Source organism: Triticum dicoccoides, chromosome 5B, assembly GCF_002162155.2.
Source record: "Triticum dicoccoides isolate Atlit2015 ecotype Zavitan chromosome 5B, WEW_v2.0, whole genome shotgun sequence".
In the NCBI taxonomy this organism is placed as follows: domain Eukaryota; kingdom Viridiplantae; phylum Streptophyta; class Magnoliopsida; order Poales; family Poaceae; genus Triticum; species Triticum dicoccoides.
This window is the reverse complement of record NC_041389.1, coordinates 624,656,212-624,666,201: the sequence shown is the minus strand read 5'-3', so window position 1 is coordinate 624,666,201 and position 9,990 is coordinate 624,656,212. Positions and strand designations below refer to the sequence as shown.

Here is a 9,990-nt window from a genome sequence, read left to right as displayed (position 1 = left end):
GCACCGGCCGGTGGAGATCGAAGGAAAAAGTGCCTCGCCCTAGTCGCCTGGTGGCGGCGGCGGCTAGGGTAGGAAAACACGTCGTATAATGTAACGGTTGTATTAGTTAGCTGCATGCATTACGTTCCGCGTAGTCCGAGCGGCCAAGTCGCGTAGCAGATAGATATGGAGAAAGAAGTGGGCGTAGTTGTTGTGGCATGCGCGAAGTAAGCTCCTAGTTTGTTATCTGCGTAGACTTGCAAGTGACTCACGCATGTACGTGTGTAGCTAGCTAAGTTGAGTAGTAATTGGATCTAAGCCGATGTGTGTGGCTGGACCATTGTGTGTGCATGCATGCATGCAAGTAGTCGGTGCGTGTGTGCATGGTAGTTAGTAATGGGTTAGTGGCCGCGTTTTAGCAGTGAGTGTCCGGCTATTTAAGTCATGTAATCACATCTGGTGAAAGGTGAGAAGAAAACAAGAAAAGGCACAAGATGTGTGCGTGCCAAGAATGTATGTGTGTTCTTCTACCTTTACTGTGCCTGTGTGTTTCTTCTTCCCTGGGGCAAGGCCAACACTTGGTATTCAGAGCCATGGCCGGAGAAGGATCGCCCACTCCTTCACGCTCGCCGGGTCGCCGGAGGGGCTCAACCTCGCCCATACGGTGTGGGCGGCATTCTACGCGGCGCGGCTGCCGCGAGGCCCTTGTGTGTGGAGGTCCGGTTCTCCATCAAGGTCAAGCTGCGTCACGATTGATGGAGGACATGCTGCCTGGTAAGTTGTGCCACCAGCAGCAAGGAGTTCGCCATCAACGTCGGAGTCGTCGACAAGGTGTTTTGCCGGCGACGAAGATGGTGAAGGTGTAAGAGGTACGCCTCTTATCGAAGCCAATGGCGACGGCGGCCGTCTACGTGTTGCACAGACGACATCAACAACCATAGGATTCTAGAGAGGAATGAAGCATAACAAGATTAGGTAGGTGATTATTGGAACTAATCATGTTATTTGTATTAAGTTCACGGGATTAGATCATGTTTGTTTCATGAGTAATGCATGTCGTCAAAGCTGCGGCCGTATGTGCACGTAGAGTTGTGTTCTCGTGCACAAGGCAAAGCTAATTAGGTTGTACTCCTTCCGTTCCTAAATATTTGTCTTTTTAAAGATTTTTAATGGACTATCACATACGGATGTATATAGACATATTTTAGAATGTAGTTTTGCTTCATATGTAGTCATTTGTTTAAATCTCTAGAAAGACAAATATTTAGAAACGGATGGGAGTATTAGTTAGCTGCATGCATTATGTTCCGCGGAGTCCGAGCGGCCAAGTCGCGTAGCAGATAGATGTGGAGAAAGAAGTGGGCGTAGTAGTTATGGCATGCGCAAAGTGAGCTCCTAGTTTGTTATCTGCGTAGACTTGCAAGTGACTCACACATGTACGTGTGTAGCTAGCTAAGTTGAGTAGTAATTGGATCTAAGCCGATGTGTGTGGCTGGACCGTTGTGTGTGCATGCATGCATGCATGCAAGTAGTGGGTGCGTGTGTGCATGGTAGTTAGTAATGGGTTAGTGGCTGCGTTTTAGCAGTGAGTGTCCGGCTATTTAAGCCATGTAATCGCATCTGGTGAAAGGTGAGAAGAAAACAAGAAAAGGCACAAGATGTGTGCGTGCCCTGTGCGTGTGTGTTTCTTCTTCCCTGGGCGAGGCCAACAGTTGCCAGTCCAGCGTCCGCTCTCTCCTCCTGCAACGCACAACACGTTGGACAGGGATGGAGGCTGCACAATTTCTCCATCTTCTCGTGCTGGGTAGAGGAATCAGGCGAGCTGGCAGCGATAGTGGAGTAGTTACAGTATCAGAAAATTTGGGAACCTTCTCATTATTCAGTAAAGCATCCTGTTTTCAATATATAAGATTTATATCAAAACTATTATACTGACAAGAATTGCAGAGCAATGAGCATCATTAAGCCCATCAAAATGAATAATGTCTCGGATGTCTAACCTTGCAGTTATCCTTTTCAATGTTTCTGGATTTTTTCAACTTGGAACACCTCTGTAACACGAGTGTTGATATATTTGGGTATTTTTTTGGTTGTTCCATATTCCGAAGCCCATTGCTTGGCCTAAACCCACAAGATAGGTGTCAAATTTTTTATCAAGCACAATAAGAACATCAATATATAAATACAGCAGATTTACGTATCAAATGGCGCAGAAGCAAATAACTGATCATCAGCAATCTTTTCAGATGTGCATCTCTTATATTGTTCTCCCTACGGAAACTAATCGTTGGAATAAATTTCAATGCTTAGAACAGGGGCTAAAGTAGAGCGATATTTGCAACATCCATGTATAATGTGGAGACATAACACGACAGAGAAACATGCTACAACAGGACATGCCTGTGGTTCTCAAAGGTCACCATCAGTTCAATAAATGAACTAAATAAAGACTTATTTCCTCCAGGCCTTCTTCCTTACCTCAAAGTAGTGCTCCTTGATCTCCATCTCTGCATCCAACCCAATAAACTCACACAGATGCCTGTGAGTGTTTTTCTGCTCTAAATACAGGACCAACCTCAAGCACGCAGCCAAAGCCAGTAAGCCACCATAGATGCTCATCTGCTTGTATAATTGGGGACATTGTGCTAAACAAGCAGGCTGGCCATTATACTCCAGATTGAATACAGATGCGCCACCTTCACTTGGACCACCAATCAACTTTGGACTGTGCTGGATCCCGACAAAATTCTCCGTAGAACAAAAATTCCCTGAATTTCTACATGTGTATCTAGCAATCATTCCATGTATGAACCAAAAGAAGAAAATAAGCATTGCATGCTACAGAAATACATAACAGAATCAATCTGCATGATATGCAACATGAATGTCACGAGCATAAGCATAATTTCGTGAACAATATCTCATGCTGCATGTTAAATATAGGTTTGTGCAAGGTCCTTTTGCAGCTTGGTAGATGGAAATACTAAGATGAAAGAATAAAAAGTGATCGGACCTGCTTTTATTTAATAATAATAACAATACACATGGTGCTAGCCGTAACAGAAGATGTCATTTGTTATAGCAGTGTGCCTTACTGCATGAATGGTGACAGTCGGTCAGTGCAAACAAGGAGAAATACTAGTCATGTTCTCAACATGGCATTGGATGCAAAAGATTGGTTGATTCGCAGGTGTCCGCAGATCGATAGCTCGGTAGTTCAAGCGTATGTCCTGGAGATCAAGTACCAACTTCTCCTTAGCCTGCAACAATGGCAAGAATAAGAACCATAGAACAAAAACTGAGCTCTTCCTGCAAAGATAAAGGAGGCAAATGAAATAATTTGAAACGGACATACTTTTTCAGCCTTGTCGAATTCTGCTTCGCTTCAGGTCGCATCCTCAAGGTTGATGGGAAGTGTGGGGATCGCCCTATTTATGCAGTAGACCTTCCTAACCTGCACCTCGACCTGCCAGTCAAAACGAACACACAAGCAATTGATCAGCTAGGCACAGCATAACACCCAAACAAACAGAAGATGTAACAAGCATGCACTTCACGTCTAAATTAGACGACAATAATTTTGAAACAAATAAGAAACCAGCATCTAACATGGGCGTAATGGCCGAGATGACTAACCTGTTGTGTGGTGGCCTTGAGGGGTTCCTTGGGGTGGGTGACGATGCTCTCGACATCGATGATGCTCTCCTTGCTGAGGGAGGAGGCAAAGCGCACCATCTGTGTGCTGACGCCGGCGTTGGCCCTGGCGACGTGCAGGCGTTCATGCTCTGCCGCAGCACGACGAAGGCCATCTTCTTGCTGACGGGGTGCAAGATCTACGCGGACCCGTGGATGAGCACGGAGCGGCCCGCGGTAGCCTCGTCGAGGCCGCCAATGTTCGTCCAGGAGGGGGGCGGACCTACGGGAAGAGATGGGAGATGTCGAGGTCCTGCGCGATGAGGGAAAGGAGGTGGTTGAGCGCGTCAAACTTGTGGCCGTCGAAGCAGCAGGCGAGGACCGCCGAGACGACGGCGTCGTTGGGGTCGCTATAGAGGTGTGCGTCTATGGCTCCGTGCCTATACGCACGCCACCCATGATGCCGTCCGCTGAACCTTGACACTGACGGGAAGGAGAGGAGAGGGGACGGCTAGGTCCGGTCGTCACCGCCAGCGCCAGCAGCGAGTGTGTCGGCGGTGAGGCTGCCGCTCGCCTCCTTCCGGACGCCTTCCGGTGCCTGCGGGATGTGATGGAGCTGCTGCTGCTGTGGAGGCAGCCGTCGGGCTGCTCCTCCTGCCAGAGAAGGAGCCGTGGGGAGACGTGGACAGGCGGGCGGTCGCGGCGATGGAGATGGCACTCTCCGCCTGGATCTCCTCCTTCGCTCCGGCCATGGACAAGCCCTCTGCGTGGTCGGAGCAGGAGGGCTGGGGAGCCGACGGCGCGCCCTGAGATGCGAGCGTCAACGACGGCGGTGGTGCAATGGCAGGGGGTATGCGGGCGGCTTGGAAAGAAGATGGAGCGAGCGAGAGAGAGGGGGGAGGCGGGCGAATGGGAGCACGAAGAGGCCGCTGTCCTCACCTCATCGGGGCAACCAACGACGACCATGCAACGGGCCAACACGTGAAAATACCATAACGCCCTCGGCGGGGCAATGGAATCACGGCGGTGGCAGAAGATATTTACCTCTCTCCTTCCAACAACGAATCAGACGCCGACACGTAACAGGCCAGGACGCGAAATACAATTTATGCCCTCGGCGGGGCAAAAATTTACACGCGGTGGCATGAACAGAGGTAACAATCCATTGCAATAGTGTCGTGTTTCGATCCGGCGGCCCAGATCGTCCAAGAGCGAAATCGAACGGTCGGAAATCCATCAAGCCAACGCAACAAACGGCCAGATTCGTCTGAACTCTGAGGAGGCTCGAAAGAGCCTGTCTTTCTTATTTCTCGATTTTCCTTGAACTTGTGCACGACAAGACCATCTGTTTTTACTCGTATCAAAGGTAAATCGGTCACTACTATAAAAAAAAGACCAAAGTGGGAGTAATGCTACGTCTACGTGTAATTTTTACGGAGGTAACTTATGAGCTGAGACGAAGGGAAAGGATGAAAATAGAGATTTGCCACATCTGTAGAACCGTTCTTACGGAAAGGAGGTTACGGGCTGCCATGGCCCAACTAAAATCGCGGAATGGGGTCAATTAAGATCAAGGAAGGAGCAACTAGTTGACGAGCGCTTCTTCGGAAGCCTCAGAACGATCGGCGTTATTTGGCGCGTTCTCAGCCGCCTGCCACGTGTCACGCTTTGGACGCTGCCTCCGAATTTTATTTATTTTATTTTTTCGCACGTCTTTTGACTTTTTAAACTTTTTTTTAAGTTTATGTTTTTCACCGGTCTTTCTTAGCTTTTGGATCAATTTAAAAAAACGCGTGCGAAAAAATGTGTTTTTTTACGAGAGTCACGGTTTTGCTTTCGCCAGAGTCATGGCCGTGCCTCTCGGAAACGGAAAAAAATTATGTTTTCTGATTTTCTTTCCTTCCGCGAGATGCATGGTTTTGCTTCCGCGAAAGGCATGATTGTGCTTTTGCCTCTCGGAAACGAAAAAAACGCGTTTTCTATTATTTTTTTTCTTCCGTGAGAGGCACGGTTTTGCTTCCGGGAGAGGCATGGGTTTGCTTCTACGAGAGGCACGGTTGTGATTTCGCAAGAGGCATAGGCGTGCCTCTTTTGGAAAGGGAAAAAACCCGTGCTTCCGGTTCGGTTTATTCGTCCGGTTTTTTTCGTAAAAAAAGTTCGGCAAAATCTATTAACATGGGATCTAGTTTTGAAGATCTTGACGCGGGGAATCTAAGGATGAAAATGGTTCGAGATTTGAACACATGATTTAAGAGATAAAACATTTTGAATAAGCAGATCTATGAAAAGGGAAGGACGGCGATAACTGTCACACGTGTGGGCGTTAAGGGGTCTGCCCTCACGTTTTGTGTGGTGTCTAAGAGGACCAGCCCACACGCGTACGTGTGGGCAAAACAACTAGCGCCCACACGTCTTTTTTTCCTTGCGGTCCCTCTCACACGCCTACGTGTGGGCAAAATGCATAACACTCACACGACCTCTCTCAGCCACCTACCTCACGGTCCCGCACGCCCCGCGTGGCAGTCACCACGCGTCCCCGCAGTTGCCATGGTCCGGACCCTCTTCAATGTCCGTTTACCTGCAGTTGCCATCTCAGGTCAAAGTGCCAGATGCCATTTTGGACAACTGCAGCTGTTGCCATGTATGGTCTGATTTACTACAGTTGCCATGATTTGAAAACTTTAGAGGTTGTCACCTACTAACACTAAGCAGTTGCCATGTATGATCTGGTTTACTACAGTTGCCCTGATTTGAAAACCTTATGAGTTGCCACCTACTAACAGTAGGCAGTTGTCGTGTAGCGCTACAAAGAGACATGGCAAAACAACATGTTCAGGTAAAACAAAGAGTTGCCATCTACTTACAAGCACACTAGGGCAGTTGTCGTGTACCGTGCAAAACACACGGCAACTGACATGTTCGGGTAAAAAAAAAGAGAGAGTTGCCATCTTCTTACAAGCACACTAGGGCAGTTGCCATGTACACTGCAAAACGCACGGCAACTGGCAGCTTGGGTGTGGAAGAGGAGACGGGCGTGTGGGTGAGATGGCAAATGCCCACACACCAGCCCTTGTGCGTGAGTGAAAACTGGCGTGTGGGCGAACTGCTAAACACCCATATACCGGCTCCTCCGTGTGGTGAAACGGACGTGTGGGCGAACTGCTAAACGCCCACACACCGGCCCCTCCGTGTGATGAAACGGACTTGTGGGCGACCGGGTGAATGCCCACACACCAGCCCAATCCTACGCGGCACCAAAAACATGCTAAAATTCGTGCACCCACAAACGGACGCGGATCCATGCGTGTGGGAGATGCAAACGTCCACACGTGTGGGTGTTAGTGTTTCCGACAGGGAAAACTCCCAGGTTGCGATAAATGGCGTCCATGCAGCGCGCCACTTTGTTGCAACCTAAAAATATGGAAGTGATCTTTATAACGAGTACTCCTCAATTAGTGATTTCAAAAAAGTATTTATGATGGAATGAAGGACATTCCTCCTGTAGAATCAGCCCATAGCAGTATTTTCGTGAGCCATTATTTGGAAGGTATGAGAAGCAACATTCAAACCCACGAACACAGAGCAAGATGATTAAATCATGCCCACATGGTTCGAACGTCCGTCAGCCAAGATACAGCGCTCCAACCACTGGGCCAAGAGCTCATCCACTAATTAGAATTACATGTCAACTAACCACTAATTGGCCCTTAAACCCTTCACTAGCAGGTTTCACGCCCATGAGTGGCCAAACATCGGTAGAGGGCTCCGTTTCCATGACTCCATTGACAGGTGCCATGCCCATCGACAATACATACTGACGACCATAGGTTCAGCTAGCCTCCGTGCATCGTCAAGCCAAATCCCATGGTTTTACAGGTCTGACTGGACAAAGTAGCGTTCGTTATCATTTATCAAGCTGGTTGAATACGAGAGACTGTTTTTCCTAAAAATAAAAATAGGAGAGACTGTAACTCTGTTGGCATCTAGTTGGATCACCGCTGATTACTCTCCACTCCTTGTACCTACATGCGTCTTTTCCTTCGTCCTTCTTCTTCTCCATACTAGACCAATCTGGTAATTGTTGTTATAATCGACGTTGAACTATTCTAGATTCTCTTTTGTGATTTGTGAACATAATGCTACATAACACCACTTGTTTGCAGAATGGAGACTGCTGAGGAAGGCATTGTCGTTCCTTCTAGAATCATGGTGCTGGAGTTGAGTTTGTATGATGTGCTCGTGTTTTAACGATTTCACAAAAGGAATCGGGAAACGAGAGCATCTCAATGTAAAAAAGTATCTGCACCTGGTTGAGCCGACCGGTATCTGCCATCTCCTCTTGACATGAGTTGTTCGGTCGAGCCGCAGTGTTTTATTTGAAACACCTATTTAACGCTCTGTGCGTCAAACACTGATCAATCACACAGAGCGCTCGCTCGCGGGCTAGACCACTTTGGTGTTCTCTGGATTACTTTCCTTGAGAATTTTTATTTCCTTCACTTTCTGGTTCTTCGGACTCCTTCGAAAATATTTGTTACTAATTGTTTTCTTGATTTACAGTTATAATCTTGGACAATTCTATAAATCTTCAGGAATTTTGAAAAATGTTCTCAGATTTATAAAATGATTTTTACTTTTTAAAAACAAATACAAAAAGTATAAAATTGAAAATTTTGAAAAATAAATCTCGAATTTATAATAAACAATATGTACATTATAAAATGTTCACGTCTTCAAAAATCTTGACGAACTTTTAAAATATCCTCGAGTTAAAAAATATCCATGTTAAACTAAAAATGCAGAAACTATAAAAAATATATGTGTAATTTTAAAATGATCATGAGTTTTTAAAATAAAAGTTAAAAGAAAGAGTAAAATAAAAACATAAAATGGGAGAAAGGAAAAATAAAAGAGAGGAAAACAAAAAAAAACCACAAGAAAGCTGGGTCGGAAATTACCGAAAGAAAAAAAAAGGAGCAGTGAAACCAGAAAGAAAAGGTAATGGGAACCCCAACGAAAACCACCTATAAACTGAAACAAAATGGCAGCGAAAAACCAGAACGGGCCTGGCCATGGCCCACGAGCCCTACTTTTCTTTGCAATGAGCATTAGGATTCACCATTTTATCATTTGCAAGAAAAAAAGGATTCACCATTTTATCTTCCCGTGGGTCGTGAAATATTTTCCACTATCGTTACAAAATTTCTATATCTTTTATTCTTTTTTAGAAAAGAAAAAATATATAAATTTGCCATGTGAAACATTTTCCAGTATTTAACATGTTTTTTCGATAACAAAAATCCATAAATTTTCCATGCAATCACTACAAATTTTCTATATTTGCCATGCTTTCACAAAACAAAACAAAATGTACATTTTTCACGTGATTAGCACAAACATTTTTTACAAATTTGCAATGCTTTTTCCACCACGTTTACGCAGCCAAATTAAAATATTTCTATGTTTGCCATGCTTGTAGGAAAAGTGATTAGCAAAAATTAAAAATTGCCTAGGTTTTGGATGTTTATTTATTAAATTTCCAGTGGAGCATAGAAAATTTGTAATTACTTAAATGCCAAATTTGGAAATTTGATTTTTCCTACAACCATGACCATCATATATACTATATATTTATTGTACGATGCTTTTTTATATCACCATGTTGCAATTTCTTGTTATATATCATGGCGATATCCCCGGGAACGTCATCTACGTATGCGCGTGCTTTATCTTTCGTCATCGGGTCGGGACGTACTCATCGACACATCCCTGCCAAGCCAAGCCTGTCTTTCGTAGACTAGTAAGCTGGCACGTGCAACGCACATCTTAATTGCCATGAAATAATTATCAAAATATTTGCCTAATATTTACATAGTTATCCATCTATACCAATAACAATATTTTTCATGTGTAGGCAAAAGTAAATCACATGGACAAATGAAGGAGAGGTGCAAATAAGATGAAAGATCAGCCCAATTATATGTAAAATATGTAAGTCATCATCTAACTGAACCGGTCATACCGAGAATTAAAATTGGACGAATGAATTAGAAGCTGATTTATTGATCAGTATAGTTTGGCAATGGTTGTACTGCATATTTCCAAACAAAGAGTTGGAAAAAGGCACAGTAACTTATGTTACCCGCAAAACTCCATGTAGCCATCACATATTTTTTATGTGTATGATCATGACCTTACCAAAAACAAAACAATCAAGAAAGAGACTATCATCCAATAATCCATGAGAACATTGCAACGAAAACTTAAGGAACAAAAGGGGCTACTTGCAACTGGATAAGACTTACCACCTTAAGGCAAACCTGAACATGCTGATGGTACAGACCGTAAGTAATATAAGGCAAGACATATGACTTTCAA

At 44.9% G+C, this 9,990-nt stretch overlaps 1 pseudogene; it reads right to left on the bottom strand.

Moving 5' to 3' along the window:
• Positions 1 to 657: 657 nt before the first annotated feature.
• LOC119310295 lies at positions 658 to 3,788 on the bottom strand (annotated as a pseudogene).
• Between the last annotated feature and the right edge of the window lie 6,202 nt (positions 3,789 to 9,990).